This window comes from Bubalus bubalis, chromosome 24 (assembly GCF_019923935.1).
Source record: "Bubalus bubalis isolate 160015118507 breed Murrah chromosome 24, NDDB_SH_1, whole genome shotgun sequence".
NCBI lineage: Eukaryota > Metazoa > Chordata > Mammalia > Artiodactyla > Bovidae > Bubalus > Bubalus bubalis.
In genome coordinates, this window is record NC_059180.1 from 31,723,593 (window position 1) to 31,747,854 (window position 24,262).

The 24,262-nt window shown below is 44.5% G+C and overlaps 1 protein-coding gene and 1 long non-coding RNA gene across 2 annotated transcripts in view; both read left to right on the forward strand.

Moving 5' to 3' along the window:
* The first annotated feature begins 1,741 nt into the window (after positions 1-1,741).
* On the forward strand, positions 1,742-3,636 carry LOC123331559. Its single transcript, XR_006548259.1, has 3 exons — positions 1,742-1,887; positions 2,842-2,885; positions 3,409-3,636. It is a non-coding gene; the product is annotated as an uncharacterized LOC123331559 (long non-coding RNA).
* A 19,725-nt stretch (positions 3,637-23,361) lies between these two features.
* ZC3H7A (zinc finger CCCH-type containing 7A) overlaps positions 23,362-24,262 on the forward strand; it is a 38,429-nt gene continuing 37,528 nt past the window's right edge. The window contains exon 1 of the mRNA XM_025275326.3: positions 23,362-23,511. The gene's annotated coding sequence lies outside the window, so the exon portion shown is untranslated. The remainder of the gene's footprint in view (positions 23,512-24,262) is intronic.

Here is a 24,262-nt window from a genome sequence, read left to right on the forward strand (position 1 = left end):
TAAAGATAAGCAGGATTGCTGATCTTTATGGCGGCATGCGAACTCTTAGCTGCAGCATGTTGTATCTAGTTCCCCAACCAGAGATCGAACACCAACCCCCTGCGCTGGGAGTGCAGAGTCTTAGCCACTGGACCACCAGGGAAGTCCTTGAATCAGTCATTTTTAAACTTTGCTGTTGTTTTTTAGTTGCTCAGTCATGTCCAACACTTTTGCGAACCCCTGGACTGTAGCCTTCCAGGCTCCCCTGTCCATGGAGTTTCTCAGGCAAGAACACTGGGATGGGTTGCCATTTCCCTCTCCAGGGGATCTTCCTGACTCAGGAATCGAACCCACGTCTCCTGCATTGGCAGGTAGGTTCTTTACCGATGAGCCACCAGGGAAGCCAACAGAGAGGGCTTCAGAGTCTCCTGAAGGGCTTACTGAAAGCCAGGCTGCTGGATCTCACCGGCAAGAATTCCTAATCTGGTAGGTCTAGGTTGGAATCTCCAGAACTTACATTTCTACAAGATCCCAGGTGATGGTGCTGCTGCTACCTTGGAGAACTCTCTTTGAGAAACTCTGATCTATTCCACCTGCCCAGGTCTGAGGGGGAGGTTTTACAAAATACCAAAGGTGTTATGACTACTCTGTGGTGCCAAAGAGACCATAGAAGGAAAACAGACTCCGAGTTGAATCCTAATTCTGCCACTTCTTGCCTAAAAACCCTGTGCAAATTATTTAACTCTCTGTACCTGGTTTTCCTGTTGGTGAAATATGGATGATAATACCTGCCTCATGAGATTCTGTCTGTAAAACACTTGGCCTAAAGTAACATACAGGAGACAGCATTTCTGATGGTGACCTTTCTCATAAATAGTTTATAAATTTCTCACCATTCTTCTGCATATTAGAGTCATCTGGGGACCTCCTGAGGCCCAAACACCATCCCCAGGGGTGTTGATATAGTAGCTGGGATGACACCGTGGGTATGTTTTCATTTTTATTGGAGTATAATGGCTTCCCTGGTGGCTCAGACGGTAAAGAATCTGACTGCGATGTGGGAGACCCAGGTTTGATCCCCGGGTCAGGAAGATCACCTGGAGAAAAAAAACGGCATGCCATTCCAGTATTCCTGCCTGGAGAATTCCATGGACAGAGAAGCCTGGTGGGCTACAGTCCATGGGGTTGCAAAGAGTCAGACACGACTGAGTGACTTTCACTTCCCTTCACTTTCAAAATTGCTTTACAATGTTGTGTAAAGTTCTGCTGTACAACAAAGCAAATCAGCTATGTATATATTCTCTTTCTTGGACCTCCCTTCCACCTACCCCTATTCCCACCTATCCAGGTCATCACAGAGCACTGAGATGAAATCCCCATGCTATCCAGGAGCTTCCCACTAGCTGTCTATTTTACACATGGTTGTGTATTTATGTTGAGCTCCCAAGTGAGTCAGATATACATCAAGAGTAGAGAACCACTGACTTAGTAGTTAACAAACTAGTAGAAGACGAAACAATAGAAGGACCAGGTTTAGCTCCTCAGTGGAAGACGTTATCCGTGTGACATAGACCCATACTGTCTTGAGAGTATTCAGAGATACCTGGGTGTTCCCTGTGCTAACATTAACAAGAGTGAGCTCACTACCAGTCCCATTAGTGAAGTCCTTCACAGCCCTCCAGAGAGGGCAAATTACTGTGCTGAGTAGGACTAAGTGCTCATCTGAGGCTTAACAATGGCATCCCCGGAAAGTTCACATTATTCTCATTATCTAATCAAGATCCTCCCCCTCTTAAAAGGAAAAGGAAAGGCTTCAACTCTTCTCCGAAGGTTACACCAGTTTGGTTGGAAAGCCTGCTAGCTGATTTCTTTAAACTCCTCCTTATTTTTAGGTTTACACACTACTGGGTAAGTAAAACAAGACTGTCTTTCATGAAAGTGTTAACTTTTTGCAGATATATGCATTGAATTAAGAAAATTTTGTAAAAAAATAAAAAGAAAATTTCAGTTACCATTTTGATAAGTACTTAAAAAAATCATGAATGGCTCTGAAATGTAAACAAATGATTTATCGGCACCTATTGCAATACTCATATGGGCTTTTTTTTCATATACTTTTTAAATGTGGTGTTGTGTTATAGTGAGATTTTTGTCATGCTAAGCCATCTTTCCATGCTTGGGATAGCCATTATTTGTTGGCTATATGTGTGCGTGTGTTTTCTTTTTAAATATTGATACAATGCTCAATAGGCTTCCCAGGTGGCACTAGTGGTAAAGAACCCGCCTGCCAATGCAGGAGATGTAAGAGACTCGGGTTCGATCCCTGGGTTGGGAAGATCCCCTGTAGAAAGGAATGGCAACCAACTCCAGTATTCTCGCCTGGAGAATCCCATGGACAGAGGAGCCTGGTGGGCTACAGCCCATGGGGTTGCAAAGAATCGGACAGAACTGAAATGATTTAGCATGGACACACGATGTTGAATTCTGAATTTAAACTAGAGTATTTCTTAATTATATATGAAGCATTCATATTTCCGTATAGTTAACAAGAGTTTGTTGATAACTTCTTCGTCACTGAGAAGATTGTTTAAATCTGGGAAATGAATGCATGAATGAATAGCTAATCCAATGTAAAAATGGATGCCAGAATATTATCTGCAGTGCCTGTTACTGTAATCCCATCCCCAAAGACAGTACATTAGTTGGTAAGTCGTGTCCAACTCTTGTGACCCCAAGGACTGTAGCCCACCAGGCTTCTCTGTCTGTGGCATTTCCCAGGCAAGATACTGGAGGGGGTTGCCATTTCCTTTTCCAGGGAATCTTCTCTACCCAGGGATCAAACTGGCATCTCTTGCATTGCAGGCGAATCCTTGACTGCTGAGACACCCGGGAAGTGCATCTAAAAGGTATATGAGACGGTAACTTCTGACGGATCTTCATGGAGGACAAAAGTACTGTCTGAAACCTAGCCTTGGGACTTCCCTGCGGTCTAGTGTTTAAGACACGGCACTCCTAGGGCAGGGGGCTTGGGTGTGATCCCTGGTCAGGGGAACTAAGCTGGAGGAGGAAATGGCAACCCGCTCTAGTATTCTTGCCTGGAGAATCCCATGGAGAGAGGAGCCTGGCAGGCTACGGTCTGTGGGATCGCAGAGTTAGACACAACTGAGCAACTGAGGGCACACACACACGGGGAACTAAGATCCCACATGCTGTACAAGGTGGCAAAAAATACAAAACAAACAAAACCCCACACCTAGCCCTTTACGTTATCTTCTAAGAATATTACATTCAATAAATAGTCTAACAAGTCACGTTCACAGTAGATTTTTAGATTGTATCTAAATAAAATGTCATCTCAAATAGAGAGAAATATTAATATCTTGCATATCTAACACATTACTTTTTTTTTTTTTTTTTTTGCAACCGCAGCAGCAAAGACTCACTATGTTTGAGCCTCATAACTGGAGGATAAGGCTACCAAAAAGCATGCTGCAAAAACCTTTTTACATTCGCTACCGGGATTCCCTCATCCTCACCAGCCTGGGATTCGTGACTTTGGCTCTGGGAATTGCTATCACAATCGGAGCTTTTAACAACGTGGTTGTCCTCCTTGGGATGACGCTTGATTTTCTGGGTGTCCTTCTTGGTATTTTGGGGGGTATAAACATGTACACCACCTACTCATGCTTCCAGAGCTCCTTAGAAGCACGAGGGGCAGCTGAGAACATTCACTTCATGTGGTGTCAGGTTGTACATCAAGAGCCTGAACTCTTGGCCAGCACCTGCTTATAATCTCATATTTAACCTGAAAATCTCTAGGACTCCAATTTTGTTTTATGCAGCATTTTCAAACTTGAAATAAAATTCTGAAAGCTACTGTGAAAGAGATTTTCAATGTCCCTTCTTACTTTTTTTTTTTTTTTCTCTTAATTTGGCCACACCAACGCACTGGATTTGCTATAGAAGTTCATGACTGTTGACTTCTGATCTCTGGTGAAAGAAGGGAATGTTAGAGTACAGGTGATGATGCTAAACCTTGCCATATAGAAGAGATACCAACACGGACTTCTATTGTAGAATTCAGTCTTTCCACTCACCCACAAAGACTTGTGACCTCTGTTTTGGGCCCCTGAATCTTGGCCTCAAACTGCCCAGTTCTCCAGAGATGGACCTGGAGTTTGTACTACGATCTGTTAGGCTCAAGCCCCAGTTCTCACGTGGATCCAGTGATTTGGAATGGAAATATATTGCCAGCGACCCACGTTCCTGTCTGAGCTACCAGGGAAGCTTAAGAGGTGGGTGCTAGTTGTAAAGAGCCCGCCTGCCAATGCGGGAGACATAGAAGACATGGGTTCAATCCCTGGGTGGGGAAGATCCCCTGGAGGAGGAAACAGCAACCCACTCTAGTATTCCTGCCTGGAGAATCCCATGAACAGAGAAGCCTGGTGAGCTACAGTCCAGGGGGTCACAAAGAGTTGGACAAGACTGAATCGACTTAGCACACAACCCATGTTCCCAGCATAGCTGTCAGTCAACACCAGTTGTCTTATTGAGTTCTCTCCTTAGTGCTTCATTCACAGCTGACTTCATTCACAGTATGGCACATGGGTCCCTAGTTCCCTGACCAGGGATCGAACTTACACTCCCTGCACTGGAACCTCAGAGACTTAACCACCAAACCACCAGGGAAGTCTCCCCTCTTCCTTTGAACAGGTATTTCCTCCTATTGAAACGCTCATTCTTCAAAATTCATGCTGTCTCATGAGAGTATGCCTCCTCTGCCTGGGACTGTCCTCTTAAGGTCCTTCCCTCCATGTGGCACCTTATTCCTCATCCCTCATCAGCCATTGACACCTTCTCCTGCCCTAACATTTTGCTCTCATGACTATTATTCTTGAGGACAGGGATGGCCCATCGGCACAAAAACTGCTTGGTTCTTGTTGGAATTTTAAAAAATAACTTTGATTGCAGGGACTTCCCTGGTGGTCCAGTGGTTAAGAATCCATCCTACAGGGGGTGTGGGTTTGATCGCTGGTTGGGGAACTAAGATCTCACATGCCTCTTGGCCAAAAAAACTAGAACATAAACAACAGAAGCCATGGTGTAAGAAACTCGATAAAGACTTTACAAGGGACTTCCCTGGTGATCCAGGGGTTAGGACTCCTTGCTTCCAATGTGGGGGGCCTGGGTTTGATCCCTGGTTAGGAAACTAGATCCCATATGCCACAACTAAGACCCAACAAAGCCAAATAAATAAGTATTTTTTTTCTAAAAAGACTTCATAGGTGGTCCACATTAAAAAAAAATCTTTTTTTTATTGTTTAACAAATTTTATTGAAGTATAGTTGATTTACAATGTTAATTTCTATTCTACAGCAAAGTGACTCAGTTATACACATATATTCTTTCCCATTATAGTTATCACAGGACTTTTTGAACTTTTTATTTTATATTGGAGTATAGCTGATTAACAAATGTTATAATAGTTTCAGGTGGACAGCAAAGGAACTCAGCCATACATATACATATATCCATTCTCCCCCCATTTCCCCTCCCATCCAGGCTGTCACATAACACTGAGCAGAGTTCCCTGTGCTACACAGTAGGACCTTATTGGTTATCCATTTTAAATACAGCAGCATGTACATGTCAATCCCAAACTCCCTATATGTTCCACCCATCTTCCCCCGCTGGCAACCGTAAGTTCCTTCTCTGAGTCTGTGCCTGTTTTGTAAGTAAGTTCATTTGTATCATTTCATTTTAGATTCCACACATAAGCAGTGTCATAAAATATTTCTCCTACTCTTTCTGACTTACTTCACTCCAATGACAATTTCTAAGTTCATCTATGTTGCTGCAAATGACATTATTTCATTTTTTTAATAGCTGAGTAATAGTCCGTTGTATATATGTACCATATCTTTTTTACACTCCTCTGTCAATGGCCATTCAGGTTGCTTCTATGTCTTGGTCATTGTAAACAGCGCTGCAATGAACACTGGGGTGCATGCATCCTTTTGGATCATGTTTTTCTCCAGATACATGCCCAGGAGTGGGATTGCAGGATCATATGGTAGCTCTACTTTTAGTTTTTTAAGGAATCTCCATACTGTTCTCCATTGTGTCAGCACCAATTTACATTCCCACCAACAGTGTAGGAAGATTCCTTTTTCTCCACATCCTCTCTAGCATTTATTATTTGTAAACCTTTTAATGATGGCCATTCTGACCAGAGTGAGGTTATATCTCATTATAGTTTTGATTTCCATTTCCCTAATAATCAGCAGCGTGGAGCATTTTTTCATGTGCCTGTTGGCCATGTTTATATCTTCTTTGGAGAAATGTCTATTTAGATCTGCACATTTTTTTATTATTTTTTTATATTGAGCTGCATGAACTGTTTGTATATTTTGGAAAGTAATCCCTTATTGGCTGCATCATTTGCAAATATTTCCTCCCATTTTGTAGGTTATCTTTTTGTTTGTTTTATGATTTCCTTTGCTGGGAAAAAACTTTTAAGTCCCATTTATTTATTTTTGTTTTTAAACCCATCCATTTAAAGTGTACGGTTTAGTGGTTTCCACTATATTCACCATTGTGCAATCATCACCAACTGTGGAACATTTTCCTTGCCCCGCCCCAATCTCATAACCTATTTCCTCCCAGACATGTGTGTGTGTGTGTGCAAAGTCATGTCCAACTCTTTGCAACCCCATGGCCTAGAACCCACCAGATACCCCACCAGGCATTCCCAAGTCCACGGGATTCTCCAGGCAAAAATACTGGAGTGGGTTGCCATTTTCCTCCTCCATTCCTCCCAGACATAGGCAGCTAATAATCTACTTTCTGCCTCTAGAGATTTGCCTATTCTGGACATTTCACGCACATGTGGGTTTTTGCAGCTAGCTCCTTTCACTTAGCATGTTTCTAGGCTCCCCCACGTGTACCTTGTATCAGTACTTCATTTTTGGTTGCCAAATCATATTCCGTTGCATGGAGAGACCATATTTTATTTCTTCATTCACTACTTGATGGGCAGCAGCTTGGCTTTGGGCTCTCTCTAGCCAATGACCTTTTTGCTACATTCCATACTTTATCACCCACAACAGTGCCTTGAATTCTCACTTTTAATCATTCCAACCTTTTAGGTTCTTTTTTCACAAAAATTAATTAACTTCTTTATTTTGGCCACACTGGGTTTTCAGTGTTGTGCCTGGGCTTTCTCTGGCTGTGGTGAGCTGAGGCTCCTCTAGTTGCGGCGTGCGGGCTTCTCACCGCGGGGGCTTCTCTTGCTGTGGAGCATGGGCCCTAGGGCATGTGGGCTCAGTAGTTGTGGTGCATGGGCTTAGCTGCCCCTCAGCATGTGGAATCCTCCCAGACCAGGGATCGAACCTGTGTCCCCTGCATTGGCAGGTGGATTCTTAACCACTGGACCACCAGGGAAGTCCCTTTCAGGTCCTTCATGCTATTGTTCCCACTGTTGAAACTCTTTTCTCATGAGACCGCCAACATACACAGACACACACATACAAAATCTCCCAGTTTTCTCAATTTCCATGAATCCTCTAATGTCCTCATTTCTCCCCTCATCTGAGTTAGACCCTATATTCCACTGTGATTGCTTCCTTTCAAATGTCTCCAACTCTCCTTATCTCTCCCCCTCCATTCTACCTTCTGCTTCTTAAAATACATGAAACTTGGTCAATATAAGAATTTACTGGGACTTTCCTTGTGGTCCAGTGGCTAAGACTCGGAGCTCTCAGTGCAGGGGGCCCAGGTTCAATCCCTGGTCAGGGAACTAGATCCCACATGTCCAACTAAGAATTTACATGGTGCAATGAAAGAGCCTGTGTGTTGCAACTAAGGCCTGGTGCAGCCAAATAAATAAATAAGTAAACATATTAAAAAAAAAAAAAGAATTTACTTCTTGGATGGCTGTACTGAGGCAGTTAAACATGATGCCTAAACTGACATATGTTGATCTAAAATCAAGTTCACCCACGTCAACTGGGCATCAGACTTCTCGTCCGTTTTTATTTCCAGCCCCCAACTTCTCATGGGAGACTGGGAGACTCCTTTCGCAGGAGACTTACCACTTTAACACAGAGAGACCTAGGCTTACTCAGTGAAAAGTTGGTTGGCCTCTTTATGCTCCTTCTGCAAATTCACCGGTTGAAAAGGCTGTTTGAGATCTTGAATGGCTTTTCGATGCTTTATTCTTAACACAGGCAGTAAAGAATTCCCAAACATCTGAAGAAAGCTCTATGATGAATGAGTCACCCAAGTAAGAAGACAAAAAAGGAACTAGGGAAGAATAAAACAATGCAGGGTGCCTTCCCATTCCCAACAGAAGAATAATTTCCTGCCTAAGAAAAGCCATACTCAGGAAAATTATCAATCAAAGGTGAGGTTAGGATACAGATATTTTCAGACACACAAGGTCAGAAACATTGGCTTGACGTGTACTCTTTCTCAAGAAGCCTAACAGGAACTTGCCTGGCGATCCAGTGGTTAAGCTTCCGAGCTTCCAACGCAGGGGGTTGTGGGTTTGATCCCTGGTCAGGGAACTAAGATCCCACATGCCGTGCAACCACACACACACACACACACACACGCATGCACGCACACCTTACAGAAACAAATTCTTAAACCAAGAAGGTGAAAGCTTTTTATAGAGACATAAGAGTTAGGGGAGATTACAGCTCTCTTGAATCAAACCAAGAACTAGAACCCGAGCTTTCTGGTTCTCAGTCCAGTGGTGATTTTACTATATTACACTGTTTGCAATATTTGTCTCAATAAAACTGTGAGTTTTAGAATACAAGATTCACTTTACGTTGCCACAGTGCTAAGGGAGAATTTCCAGTTGGTCTTTGAATTTAATATTATTTAAGCACCAACATCGGAGAAGGCAGGCACCCCACTCCAGTACTCTTGCCTGGAAAATCCCGTGGATGGAGGAGCCTGCTGGGCTGCACTCCATGGGGTCGCTAAGAGTCGGACACGACTGAGCAACTTCACTTTCACTTTTCACTTTCACGCACTGGAGAAGGACATGGCAACCCACTCCAGTGTTCTTGCCTGGAGAATCCCAGGGACGGGGGAGCCTGGTGGGCTGCCGTCTATGGGGTCACACAGAGTCGGACACGACTGAAGCGACTTAGCAGCAGCAGCAGCAAGCACCAACATGGAGAAGGAAATGGCAACCTTCTCAAGTATTCTCGCCTGGAAAATCCCATGAACAGAGGAGTCTGGTGGGCTACAGTCCATGGGGTTGCAAAGAGTCGGACACAAACTGAGCGACCGACCATGCAACACCAACATAAAATACTCGTATAGGCCTACTGTGGTTTCCTTGACCTGTCAAAATGCTATTGTCACAAATGAGTCTGTGTCTAACGGGTGAAATCTGGTCAGTGTCAGCCTCCTGGTGTTGATAGTATAATACTAACGCTGGGAGAGGCTGGCGGACGGGCACACGGGACTTCCCCATACATTTCTTAGCAATCTCCTATGACTCTGTCATTATTTCAAAATAAGAAGTTTTAAAATTAAATTGTATGAAAACACAGACTATTGAAATTTATAGACCTGGAGACTGTCATTTAGAGTAACTCATAAAGAGACAAATACCATGTATTAATGTTTATATGTGGAATCTTAAAAAATGATGCAGATGAACTTATTTGCAAAGCAGCTATAAAGACGCAGATGAAGAGAACAAACTTATGTCTACCAAAGTGGGAAGGGCGAGGGGTGGCATGAATTGGGAGGCTGGGATTGACAGATATGTACTATTGATATTATGTATAAAATGGATGAGAACCTGCTGTAGAGCTTGGGGAACTCTACTCAGTCCTCTGTGGTGACCTAAATGGGAAGGGAATCCAAAAAAGAAGGGATATATGTATATATATAAGAGATTCATTTTGCCATACAGCAGAAACTAACACAGCACAGTAAACCAGAGATACTCCAATAAAAATGAAAAACAAAAAATAAAAACCAAAACCACCTAATGTCAGTTTGTCTAATTTTACACTGAAAAGTAAAAGTGAAAGTGTTAGCTGCTCAGTTCTGTCTGTCTCTTTGTGATCCTATAGACTGTAGCCTGCCAGGCTCCTCTGTCCATGGAATTCTCCAAACAAGAATACTGGAGTGGGTTGCCATTCCCTTCTCCAGGGGAATTTCCTAACCCAGGGATCGAACCCGTATTTCCCACATTGTGGGCAGATTCTTTACCATCTGAGCCAACAGGGAAGCCCCCTACCAAGAAACACCCCAAGTCCAGTTCAGTTCAGTCACTCAGCCGTGTCCGACTCTTTGCGACCCCATGAATCGCAGCACGCCAGGCCTCCCTGTCCATCACCATCTCCCGGAGTTCACCCAGACTCACGTCCATCGAGTCGGTGATGCCATCCAGCCATCTCATCCTCTGTTGTCCCCTTCTCCTCCTTCCCCCAATCCCTCCCAGCATCAGAGTCTTTTCCAATGAGTCAACTCTTCGCATGAGGTGGCCAAAGTACTGGAGTTTCAGCTTTAGCATCATTCCTTCCAAAGCAGTCCCAGGGCTGCTCTCCTTCAGAATGGCCTGGTTGGATCTCCTTGCAGTCCAAGGGACTCTCAAGAGACCTACTGTAATTATAAGGATTGACCACAGGGTGTCACCAGTGGCCTGTCATAGCTCTCTGAAAGTTTGTTTTTAACTCTCACTAAACAAGAGTTGTCATTTGGGAAGAAAGGAGTTCTTCTTAAAGAATAAAGAATGTAAATTTAATATATTTGAATATGTTCAAACATATTTTTTCTAACTGGGTGCACTAGGAAGTCCCAGTATCTCATTCTTTTTTTTTTAGATGAAAACACAGAAACCCCTAAGAAAAGGTATAGAGTTTACCCAAGGCATTTAAGACAGTCTGTAGAGGAATCTCACTTCTCAGAAGTGTGGTCTGTGGACCAGAAGTGTTGGCATGGCCTATGAATTTGTAAGATGTGCAAAAAAAAAAAACAAAACAAAACACCTCAGGCCTCACCCCAGGTGTACTGAATTACATTCCTAACAAGCTCAAAGGTCCACCCACCACACTCTAAGTAGTAAAAATCTAAGACACATGGGGGTTCAGGATGTTGGGACACATGTACACCTGTGGCTGATTCATGTCAATGTATGGCAAAAACCACCAGAATATTGTAAAGTAATTAGCCTCCAATTAAAATAAATTAATTAGAAAAATAAAAAAAAATTTTTTTAATAACTTCATTAAAAAAAGAAAGAGACTTAAGAAAATAAATGCAGGCAGTTGCTGCAAATACAACAAAACTGTCCTAATTTGGAGCTCACCGAATCAGAATTACAATTTTAACCTGAATTGGATTAAATATTGTGTTATAATGTGTGCAAATGCATAATTATACCTACAAAATAATGTTTGCACACATGTGTGTATGCACATAAAATATGCATATTGTATTCCATGTTTAGTGTATATCAAACTTTGGTCCTGATTTTGCAAAAAAAAGTTTAAAGATAGCTTGCTTTATAAACTTAGACCAAATCATCAATATGGTTTACACTAGCCTCGTGATTTTTTACATGAAATGACATATTCTATGATCACTTAATAATTACTGAATTTGAACAAGATACCATGTCACTTCCTTCTTTAGAACTGCTAATAAAATCAGATAGTTTCAAATGTTACCAGGATGCTCTCAGAGTATTGTGAAGTAAAGCTTTCAGAGTTTAATGGGGGAAAACTTTTACTTTTTTCTCCTCTAGCAAATTTACTTTTTAATCTCTTGATATTACGGTTGTGTAAATTCACCTTATTTGCTTCCTGCTGTTCATGAATGCTATTCACTTTCCCCATATCCTTTCTCTTAACTTTTGCATTTGATTTTAATATTTTAGTATTCCTCTGCAGTCTTTCACTCTTAGGGGACTTTCCTGGTGGTCCAGTGGCTAAGACTCTAAGCTCCCAATACAGAGGGCCAAGGTTTGATTCTTGGTCAGGGAACTAGATCCCACATGCTCTGAGTTAGAGTTCACATGCTGAAACTAAAACCCAGCACGGCCAAAATAAATAAATATTTTTTTAAAAAAAGAATAGATTCTTATTATGATGGCTGTTGTCTATAAAATTAACAGTTCCTCATTATTTTAAAGCTGTTTTACTTCACAGCCTTCTAGTAATCTACTTAATTGCTTTTATGGGGCAAAAAATTTTCAGAGCTGCCACTTTAAAAAATGGTAAAAAAAGCACATAACACAAAAATTACCACCAGAACTGCTACATTTGTTTATTAAACATGTTGAACTTTGTCAGAGTTGGCTTCCTTGAAGGACAGTTTGCTCCCCGGCTGATCACATGTTATTGTTGACTTTTCCTTCCTTGTCTGCATTTCATTCCCTGCCCTTTTCTCTGATCTTATCAGTCTCTGATTTATTTCCTCCTGGGCTGATCACTTCTAACACAGGGACATCTCAACCATAATGGACAGGATGCTATTTAATAATTGCTTGATTTTCATAAATAAATATAAAATATTATAAAATACAAATTCAGAAAGATACATGAACCCCAGGGCCCATAGCTGCATTATTTACAATTGCTAAGGAATGGAAGCAGCCTAAGCGTTCATCAACAGATGAATGAATAAAGATGTGAGACACACACAATGGAATACTACTCAGCCATAAAAAGAATGATATTTGCAGCAACATGGATGAACTTGGAGAACATAAGTGAAATAAGACAGAGAAATACAAGTAATTTATGGTATCCCTTATATGTAGACTGTGAAAGTTACAACAAACTAGTGAATAAAATCCCCAAGAGGCAGATTCAGAGAACAGAGAACAAACCAGTGGGGAGGAGTAAGTGCAGAGGGTACACACAGGGGTGGGGAGATAAGGGTTTTTAGGGGATTACATGAAATCGTGTGTGGGAAACATTTGAAAATCATAAACATTATAGAATTTAAAGAATCTTTCAGTCAATAAAAATTTTAATAGCTTAGGAAACTTAATGAAAAGATTATAGCATTTTCATTGTAATAAAAGCACTATCTATAACTTTAGAGAAAAAATATGAATGCTCTGTACATTTTAGAGGAACCGAAAATGTAGAACTGAATAGATCTGCTGTATTGTTGAATAGAAATATAAATTCCTGCATATGCAATAAAAATATATACATATATGATATTACATGCAATCTGTTTTACTTTCATGGCTTCTGAGAGCCCTCACACCCTTGGAAATCTTTCAAGGTGGCCTTTTAAATTCCCCTTAGGGGATCAGTGTTGCAGGGCAGTGGGTGTCAAGGAGCATGTATTCATAATCAATATCTTCCTGCCCACTACCACCCATCTGGTCTTCTGTACTTTGGATTAATTTCTGACTAGCAAACTGTCTTTTCTTAGAGGGTATTTATACAGTAGTGGGACACGCTTCTCAATAAATAGTTATGTACCAATAAATACTAATATAATAAATGAAATGTTTATTGAATATCCGTGTTCCAGTCTCTATGGGATACGATGTTAAGGAAAAAAGATACAGTCACTACCCTCATGGGGCTTCAGTCTAGGAAGGGAGACAAATACGAATCAAACAACATGCAAACAAATGTGACCTTGCGCTTGTGTCCAGCGCCAAAAGGGAGGTACACCATACACTGACTGTCTCTGCTGGGCAGATTTGATCTCCTTGGGAAAGTTAGGGAAGGCTTCCCTAAGAAAGTGTCGTACGAGACAGGGAGGCCATGGGTTCAACTTTTGAGATGAGATGTTGGAAATGCTTCTCATCTGTCCAAGAAGAGATGTTAAGTAGGCAGTTGGATTACTTATTGGGCTGGGACTCAGGACTGATCTGGGCTAGAGACCTACATGGAAGGGCCATCAGTGCATAAACAACAATGGAGGCCAGAACCATCAATGAGATTGGCTAGGACGCTAGAGAATTGGAAAAGAAGAGGACCTATACCCATTTATTATCTTCTTTTATCAGCACTAGAAATAGAGTTTTTGTCTTGGAAAAATGTGCCAGCCACTTATAATCTTCTTTAGGTACCAAGTATTTTTCCTTGGAGGGATAATTCTTTTCCCTTTCTTGGCTGAGTTGACAGAGCTCAACCAAGAAACAGAATTATATACTGACCCCCCAGCACCAGGGGTGAGTATATAATTGAAGCCCAACTCATTATTTTCTAACGTGATTGTATACAATGTCAATGGACAACAACTCAATTGTATGACATCCCCCAAGCCTCAGTGATTGATTCGGGATGGTCAGACGATGACCTGGTTCTGGTCAATGAAACTCAGGCCTTGAATATTTGTGGTGGTTGCTGAGAAGGCGCCCCATAAGCCTGAAACTGCTAGCAGCTCTCTGGACTCTAAAGGGAGGAACTGCCTGAGACAGACAAACAGTGTTGACTGATAGAGAAAGACTGGGTTTTGTTGACATTGAAGCTGGCTTTACCTGGATAGGTGAATTTACATGTGATTAAGTTTAACTTGCTTTCTGCCTTAATCTAGGCTAAGCAGGGCCCTCTACTTAAAGATCATTGCTACTAAAAAATTATTGATATACCCATTTATAGACTTTAAAGAAAATGCCAGTAGAGAATTCCCTGGCGGTCTAGAGATTAGGACTCCATGCTTCCAATGACAGGGGTTGGGGTTCGATCCCAGGTTGGGGAAGTAAGATCCCATAAGCCAAGTAGTGCAGCCAGGGAAAAAAAAAGAAAGAAAGAAAATGCCAGTAAAGGGTTGTCCTTAAAGAGGATCTTGCCCCTGAAATGGTAAGTAAATCACTAAGACTTTGGGTTCCCCTGGTTAGAGGGACTTCTTTGCCAGAACTTGATGTACTCCCAAGGTGCCAACTACTGCAATGTTTACTCGGGATAAATTAGCCAAGTTAAAACTTGTTCCTCTGATCAAAGCTGAAGAAAAGCAAGACAGACTTTGCTGATACTGTAGATGAGGGGAGGAAGAGTAACATTTGAATTGAGATGCAAAGAGAGCTCTTACAAAGTCATGATGAACCTAAGAATGTTTAAAATCTGGTTAGATTTTTAAAATATATATAACTTTATTTTTTTGGCCACGCTGTGCGGCCTGTGTAATGCCAGTTCCCCGACCAGGGATTGAACCTGTGCCCCTACAATGGAAGCGTGGAATCCTAACCGCTGGACTGCCAGAGAGAAGTCCCTAAGACCTAGTTAGATTTTGTTCTAGAAAAGAAACAAGAGATTTAAGCCCATCCTATAATAAATTTGTGTGGAATATATGAATTTTGGGGGGTTGCAGCATACACACACACACACACACACACATGCATGTTCCTAGAAACGTCTTTTCTAATGACAACACAGGCCTTAAATAGCGTGCCTGAAGGATGGACGCTGAATGATAGGGATCAGATTCAGCTCGGGTTTTTTCTTTTTTTTTTTAATTGATATTTAAAATTTATAGCACAACCAGATGACTATGATTCAGATTTAGAGTTTATTCACATTTATTCCTTTTTTGAAAATGTCTTTAAAAATACATTAATTTAAATTTTTGCCATAAATCAGTCTAGAGCAGATGTAGATTTGTGCTAAGTATATTTTATAACAACTTCACAGAAGGGGAAAATGGCTTTGGACATGTTGTTGGAAACATTCATGTGGTTACTCAAGGGAGAATTTGTACATTTTTTATATTTATGGCTTCTGCAATTTCTTAATAAGCCTTGGCACCCTGCCAAAGGCTATAAAAGACTGAGTAAAATTTATGATCCTTGAACATGTTTTAAAAAAAAAAAAGGCACTCTATTGTAGATTAGTTGGATTAAAGGAGCCTGCCAAACGTTTCCTTTAATTGAGGCAGTACCGTTTAAACTGCAGTGTCCGTGGTAAGTTTTCTTCTGATTTCATGTTAATCCTCCTCGTGTACACATGTCCTGAGAATTTCACATGTTAAAAGACAGATCACGTTCGCTTAACCTGTGCTTTAGGTTCATCATAGGGGCTTCACAGATGGCTTGGTGGTAAAGAACCCACCTGCCAATGCAGGAGACTCGGGTTCAATCCCTGAGTTGGGAAGAGCCCCTGGAGGGGGAAATGGCAACCCACTCCAGTATTCTTGCCTGAAAATCCCACGGACAGAGGAACCTGGCGGACTACAGTTCATGGGGTCACAAAGAGTCTGACATGACTGTGAGACTTAGCACACACGCCCAGGGTCCCTGTGCTCTTTCCTGTTCTAATTGTCTATTTCCCAAGCCCACATCTTGGAGGATCTTCAATAGCAAGTATAATTTTAAGCATCTGAGTGTAGGAACTCTGACTGTAGATTTTGGAATTCAGCACACTGAATGTAGTTGGCACTTACATTTGTTGAACAGATGAATGGAGCTCCCTGGATCCCATCCACTATTCCAGAAGGACCATTTCCAGGTGGTTTGAGTTCCAGAGGCTGGAGGCAGTAGAAAGCATGGGCTGGATTAATCAGTGGATGGGGGAGGAAAAGTCAGCTGGGAATAGGTATGGAGGGGAAGACAGAACACATGGAAAGGGGACCCTTGTACTCCCAGCTTAGGGGCAGGAAGAAGTAGGGGAAAGAATTGAAAATAACTCCTGCTATGAAGACAGCACTCCTGGATTTCTCATGATCCTCCATCCCCCAAAGCTACTATTAACAGGAACTGGAGCAATTCTTTTTCTAAATGTTAAATGTGTCTCCCCACATAAAAGAAAGGAACTGTGTGATACATTGTGGCACCAAACTTAGTATGAAGTCCAGGCTGAGAATCAGGGGAACATAATTTGGAGGCAGAAATCTGCTTTCCCACCACTGTATCCTTTGGGGGGAACTCCGAAGAATTCCTGGAAAAAAATGCTGACAAGTAAAACGTAAAGTCTTTCATCTTATTCCCCCAATTATTTATCTATCTGCTTCTTTTATTTTCTTGGATAATTAGGGCTCTTTTGCTCTATACTGGGCTTCCCTGGTGGCTCAGATGGTAAAAAATCTGCCTGCAACACAGAAGACCCGGCTTCCATCTCTGAGTCGGGATGTCTCCTCACCGGCACTTAGTCACACATGTAAGTTGATGTACAGGCCACCAGCCCATGGGTGGAGGTTTCAGAAAGCTATCTTCAAAGCTGAGTAACATGAGATAAATACCAAGAGAAAGTGGAGAGGAAGCACATGCCTATCCATATAATGCCTACAAAGCCAAATAAAGGAATCCAGTTTATACTTTTTGTATCTTTCTTATATTTTAGCCCTTCATCAAAGCAGAATGTGGAAGTATAGTCCCAGTGATTTACTGTGATTACTCAGTTCATATGACTATTCAAGAAGGAATATAATAATATTACATTTTTAAAAATGCTGAACATGTAGGTTCCAGCACAGGTTCCCTCCCATAGGAGCAGTGACATGATTCGTGCGTGTGGCTTGTCGAAGTATCATGTGGTCATTTAGCAAATATTTAACATGTGTGTTTCCTGTTCTGAGTCACCATAAAATTGAAGGTTTTCCTTTTCTGAAACACGTATATCAATTGATGCTTTCAAACTGTGGCACTGGAGAAGACTCTTTGATTAGAGTTCCTTGGGCAGCAAGGAGATCAAACCAGTCAATTCTAAAGGAAATCAGCCCTGAATATTCATTTGAAGGACTGATGCTGAAGCTGCAGTACTTTGGCCACCTGATGCAAAGAGCCAACTCATTGGAAAAGACCTTAATGTTGGGAAAGATTGAGGGCAAGAGGAGAAAGGGGCATCAGAGGATGAGATGGTTGGATGGCATCACAGACTCAATGGACATGAGTTTGAGCAAACTCAGAGAAGTAGTGAAGGACAGAGAAGCCTGGCATGCTGCAGTTCATGGCGTTGGAGAGTCAGACACAACTTAGTGACTGAACAACAACAAATGCAATACTTGCAAACAGATCGTTTCTATTTTCATTCTTATTTGAGGTTGGCCCTGTGGTGAATCCATTTCTGTAGATAATACATTGATAATAGCCTCAAGATAGTGGGTTTATCTCTGCGATGCTGGGTCTATCTTTAAATCATTTTTTTAAAGATTTTTTTTTTTGATGTGGACCATTTTTAAAGTCTTTACTGAATTTGTTACAATATGATTTCTGTTTTATGTTTTTGTTTCTATGTTTTGGCTCAGATCTGTTTTATGTTTTTGTTTCTTGGCCAAGAGGCGTGCGGGATCCCAGTATCCAGACCAGGGATCAAACCCACACCCCCCGCAGTGGAAGGCAAAGCCTTAATCATGGGATCACCCAGGAAGTCCCCTGAGGTTCCATTTTCAAGCCAGTGACTCAAGCACTTTCCCCCTTCAGGATACCTAAGAGATCTGTCACCCTTCCATCATGCCCCACCTCAGGAACAGTTCTTCCAAATGTAGGGGGACTAGGGAGCATGCTTCATGGTGTCTGGGGGTGGGGCCTGGTGCAAGTGCCCCTCCCCACCTCCAAGATCATGGTGGCAAGTTTATTCATTAGTCAACACCCTGAGGGAAATGTAACTGCTAATTATTGACCATTCTCTGCGCCAGGCGCCTTATGTACACATTATTTAATCCTCACCATGAGAGAGGGATTATTAGCCACATGTTAAGATGATGAGCTCAAGACTGAGATGTAAGAAATGGGCCCCAGGCCATCCAGATGGGTAAGGAGCGTGTTGGGATTTAACCCTTGTTTCCCAAACTCCAAGTCCCCTCCCCACTGTGCTATCTCCCACTAACCAACTGCTTGTATCTTAGATGTTCACTGTCTCAGTTTGTACCTGCTGCTCTCACAAAATAACCATAGATTGGGTGGCTTAAACAAGAAACATTTTTTTTTCCCCTCACAGATATGAAGCCTGGGAAGCCCAAGATCAAGATGACAACTGATCTGACATGTGTGGGGAGACCCTCGTCCCGGCTTGCAGACAGCTGTCTTCTCCTTGTGTCCACACGATGGGGAGAGAAATCATTTCCCTCGTGCCTCTTTTATAAGGGCACTAATCCTGTTCATAATGGCTGCACCCTCGTGACCTGATCACCTCCCAAAGGCCCACCTTCTAATATCATCACATTGGGGGTTTAGATTTCTAACACATGAACTTAAGAGAGGGGAAACAAATATTCATGCCACAACATTCACTTCGTATTTATTTGGAGGAACTTGAGTGAGAGAGAATTGTGTTTATAATGATATGAACACCTCTTTTTCCCTTTGGAGGGGACTTAGGATGTGACTATATAAAACAAAACCCACTTTTGTCATGTGTGCGTGCCAGCTGCAGCTGAGAATCTTCGGAAACTTTATACACAAAACAGAGCCATCACTGATGTTACTGCCAGGATGCAGGAGCTGCTGGCCAGAGATCCCCACTAAGAACTCACTCCCACGTTTCCAGATGAGTGCTAGGAGATGAGGTTCTTAAACTAAGACTCCTAATTTGGTGCCCTGCTAAAAGGAAAAACCAAGGCAACCAAAAATAGACATACACTGACTCCTTATACAGTTGAGAATTTTGACAGAATAACATGCAGAGGAGTAGAGAATTCAAGGTGGGTAGGAAGACTGGGGAAGAAGGCGATGGCACCCCACTCCAGTACCCTTGCCTGGAAAATCCCATGGACGGAGGAGCCTGGTAGGCTCCAGTCCATGAGGTCGCTAAGAGTCGGGCACGGCTGAGTGACTTCACTTTCACTTTTCACTTTCATGCATTGGAGAAGGAAATGGCAACCCACTCCAGTGTTCTTGCCTGGAGAATCCCAGGGACAGAGGAGCCTAGTGGGCTGCTGTCTATGGGGTCACACAGAGTCGGACACGACTGAAGCAACTTAGCAGCAGCAGCAGCAGCAGGAGGAAGACTGGGATCACAAACTAATGCAACACACCTTGGCAAAAATAAAACCCATCTAAAAAGAACAGGCCAAATAAAATTAAAAAGTAAATAATTAAAATAAAAAGAACAGGCCTTGGGACTTCCCTGGTGCTGCAGTGGTTAAGAATCCACCTTGCAACGCAGGGGTTCAATCCCTGGTTGGGGAACTAAGATCCCGTAAGACACAGAGCAACTTAGCCCATGCACCACAACTGCTGAGCCTGCGCACCATAATGAAAGATCCTGTATGCAGAAACTAAGACCCGGCATGGTCCAATAAATAAAATAGATTAATTAAAAAAAGAACACGCCTGGTTTGCCTTCTCTTGCTTAGTAGAATACACAGTTCTTGTCATAAGAACTCTCCCATAGATAGATGAAATAAATGTGGAGATTATCCTGCATAATCTGGACGGGCTTATTGTTACCACAAGGTACTTACAAGGGAAAGAAGAAAGCAGGAGAGTCAGAGAAGACGTGACATCAGAGGCAGAGCTGGGGAGATGCATCCTGAGGAAGGCTTCCCTAATCATTGCTGGTTTTGAAGATGACGGGAGGTACCATGAGCGAAGGGAGACTGCAGCCCCCAAAAGATGAGAAAGGCAAGAGAAGTCTTTTCTGGAGCCTCCAGAAGGAATCAGCCCTGTCCATACCTTGATTTTAGCCCATGAGACCCACTGTCAGACCACCAGAACTGTAAGATAGTAACTATGCATTATCTTAAGGCACTAAGTTTGTGGTGATCTGTTACAGCAGCCAGAGGCAACTCATACAATCCCATCGAGTTTTCTCTTGTACTGGCAAAATGATGTTCATCTTCATGTAGCTTTACAACACCCTTCCTGGCCTTTGCTCATATCCTGTGTAAATTTCCTGGGACCCCACTCAGGTGTCTGTAGTCTAGCCACTCTGACCTTTTAGTATCTTCTCTTTCTTTTTTCTTTTTTGCTCTGTCAACATGTGAGATCTTAGTTCCCTGACTAGGGATGGAACCTGTACTCCCTGCATTGGAAGTGCAGAGTCTTAACCACTGGACCACCAGGGAAGTCCCCTTTCAGCATCTTCTGACTTAAGTCTCCTCTCTCTCCATGCACCCCTGCAGCCAGTTACCTCTTGCTCATCCTGCAGACTTTAGCTCCTAGTTACCTGGGGACATCCATTTGAGAAAAATTTATAGAGTGCTAGATGGGGTTGCTAAGAGTCGGACACGACTGAGTGACTTCACTTTAACTTTCATGCATTGGAGAAGGAAATGGCAACCCATTCCAGTGTTCTTGCCTGGAGAATCCCAGGGACGGGGGAGCCTGGTGGGCTGCCGTCTATGGGGTTGCGCAGAGTCGGACACGACTGAAGCGACTTAGTAGCAGCAGCAGCAGCAGCACTATTCTAGGGGCTGGGAACAGAGAACAGAGCAAGAAGAGTCTCTGCTGTCCTACAGGGGAGGAGGAAGACCACAAATAAGAACCCAAATGATTAAGCAAGGTCATTCCAGAGAGCGCTGAGACAATGGGCAATTTTAGGTGACCGTCAGGGAAGGACTCTCCAAGAGAAGACGTTTGAGCTGAGACCTGAGTGATGAACAGAATCCCTTCCTTAGACGGTCAGCCCTCCTTGAACTTTTCTGTCACAGTGCTTACCTGGTGTTACAGACTGAATTGTGTCCCCTCCAAATTCATATGTTGACACTTTAACTCCTGACATGACTGTATTTGGAGACAGGGCCTTCGAGGAGGTAATTAAGCTTAAATGAATTCATAAGGGTGGGGCCCCAAGCCAATATGATAGGTGTCCTCCTAGGAAGAGAAAGGCTTGTACACAGAGGAAAGACCACATGAAGACATAGACAGAAGGTGGCCCTCTGCCAGCCAAGCAGACAGTTCGCCTCAGAAACTAACCCTGCCAACACCCTGATCTTGGACTTCCAGCCTCCAGAGCTCTGGGAAAATGCATTCTTGTTAAAGCCTCCAGGTCTGTTGGTATCTTGTTACAGCAGCCTGAGCTAGTACACCAGGTTTATAAACTGACATCACCCAGACCACAGCCAGAGCCACCCAGCAGTCTCCCCGTTCCCCCTCTTGTTCCTCCTACTACGCCCAGTCTCAGCACAATAGCCCTAGAGAACTTCTTGAAATGCAGATCACATCCTGTCACTCCCAATTCAGACTCAGTAGTGCCACGCAGAACAAGCTCCAAATTCCAAACAGTGGCCCACTTCAGTTACTCAGACCTGTCTGCCCTCTAACACACCTCCTGTTCCCCAGACACCAAGCTCCAGCCTCCTGGATTTTGCACTTGACCCTTCTTCTGCCGAGAGCACCTTCTTCAGCTCTGCAGACTCTCACCTTCGCAGAGGCGTCCCTCCCCCCTATTGTAAATGAAGCTGTCCCATCGCGGTCTCTTAAACCAGACCTGAGTCTCCTGGCTTTTCACCGCCCAGAACGGTCTTTTCTGCGTCTTGGTGGGTTCCCACTGCCACTCCTCATCCCATTATGGGGCAGGGACCCTGCCTTGTCCACCGCCAGAGCCCCGAGCACTGCTGGCTGTTGAAAATACAGGTGGTTGGGGGACTTCCCTGGTGGTCCAAAGGTCAAGACTTGGCCTTCCAACTCAGGGGCTTCAGGTTCCATCCCTGGTCGGGGCGGGGTGGGGGTGGGGTACAAAGATCCCCACATGCCTTGAAGCCGAAAAACCAAAACATAAACATTGTACCAAATCCAACACTTTTTAAAAAGGTCCACATCACCAGGATAGGGGGGGTACCTATTAGAGAGTTTTCGATTGCTGACGGCAGATTAATAATAAAGTGATGCTCTAGTGGAGGGAAAAAAAAAAGGTGCACATTAAAAAAAAAAATCTTAAAAAAAGAAACAAGAAAATACACGTAGATGAGGTGGCATTGGAAGGACGGGAGCCAGGCCCTCTAGCCGTCCATGTCAGAGCCGCCACTGAGTTCCGTGCTCTTCCTCATCTGCAGGAAAGAGGACAACAACGATGTCCACAGGCTCCAAACAGTTCATAAGCCGGAGAGTAAGGAGCACCAGCTAAGGACTGGCTAAATAAACAGTGTCTCGGGGAAGGCACCTCCCGACACCCGAAACGAGGTCAGTTCCCTGTGAGACGCTGTTCTAACTCCTAGCTCTTCTGCTCCGGGGTCGCGGAGCGCAGAAAAACACATGCCCCGCGAGCATCCATTTGAACCGCACGTCCACCCCCAATCGGTTCCCAGGACCGCTGCTTCCGCGAGCCGCGCAGCCCCTCCACTGGCTCCGCCCCGGGGCCGCAGACCGGGGAGGACCGCGCGCCCGCCTCGGGGGCGGCCCCGGAGGCCGGGGCCGAGGGTGACCGCCTCCCTCTGCCGCCGCCGCCGGGCCCGACGTGGCGCCGCCACCGCCCCCGGCGCCGACGCTCGCGGGCGCAGCCAATGGCGGCGTCTCCCGGGCGGCGGGCGCGGCCTCCGACCGCCAGAGGGCGCCGCGCGGAGGCCGAGGAGCCGCCGCCACCACCACCGCCGCCGCTGCCGCCGCCGGGTCGCCGCGGAGGGAAGCTGAGAACGAGCGCCCAGGCCGCCGCCGCCGCCGCCGTCGCCCTCTCATCGCGCGCCGCTGCCCGCCCGCCGGCGCGGCCGTCCCCGCAGGTAGGTGCGCGCCGCCCGCGCGCCGGCTCGCGCGCCGCCCGGCCCCCGCCCGCCGCCGCCTCGTGCTCGCGCGCGGCCGGTAACGGACACGGGCGGGGGAGGGGCGCGCTCTCGGCCGCCCAGCGGCCCCGGGGGCGCGGGGCTCGGTCACAAAGGGCGCGCGGCCCCGGCGCAGGGGCGGCCCGAGCGCGCGCCGCCGCCCGGGCCCCCGCGGGCGCGCCGACGGGGGCGGGCGGGTCCCGGTGCCTCCCTCCCTGCGGGGCGGCGCGGGGCGCGTCTCCGCCAAGTGGGGCGCAGGGGCGCCGCCGCCCGCCCCATTCCCGCATGTGTTTCGGTTGACAAAACACCCCCTCTCTGGCTAACTAAAAATATATATATATATACACATATATATATGTATATATTTTCTCGTACTATTTGTGTCTGGTGATCGAGGACCCCCCACCCCCAACCAATCCAGTACCTTGGTTTTGGGAGCGGGAAGGATGCTTGCGGGGCGCTTGGCTCGTTAATTTCGGGTCACTCTCTCCGCCCCCCCTCCCCGTTATTTATTTATTTTTCACGGGGCTCACGTCTAAGACGTGCACGAACGGTTTCCTGTCTTTATTGTGGACACCGAGACGGCCCGGGCTGGAGGTTTCTTTTCCCCACCCTTGAAGAATGAAGACCTGTCAGTTCCCATTAGCGTGAATTTCCTCTCGGGGACGGTCACTGCAGGGGTGTGGTCCAACTGGAAAGCTCTGGCTGGTCC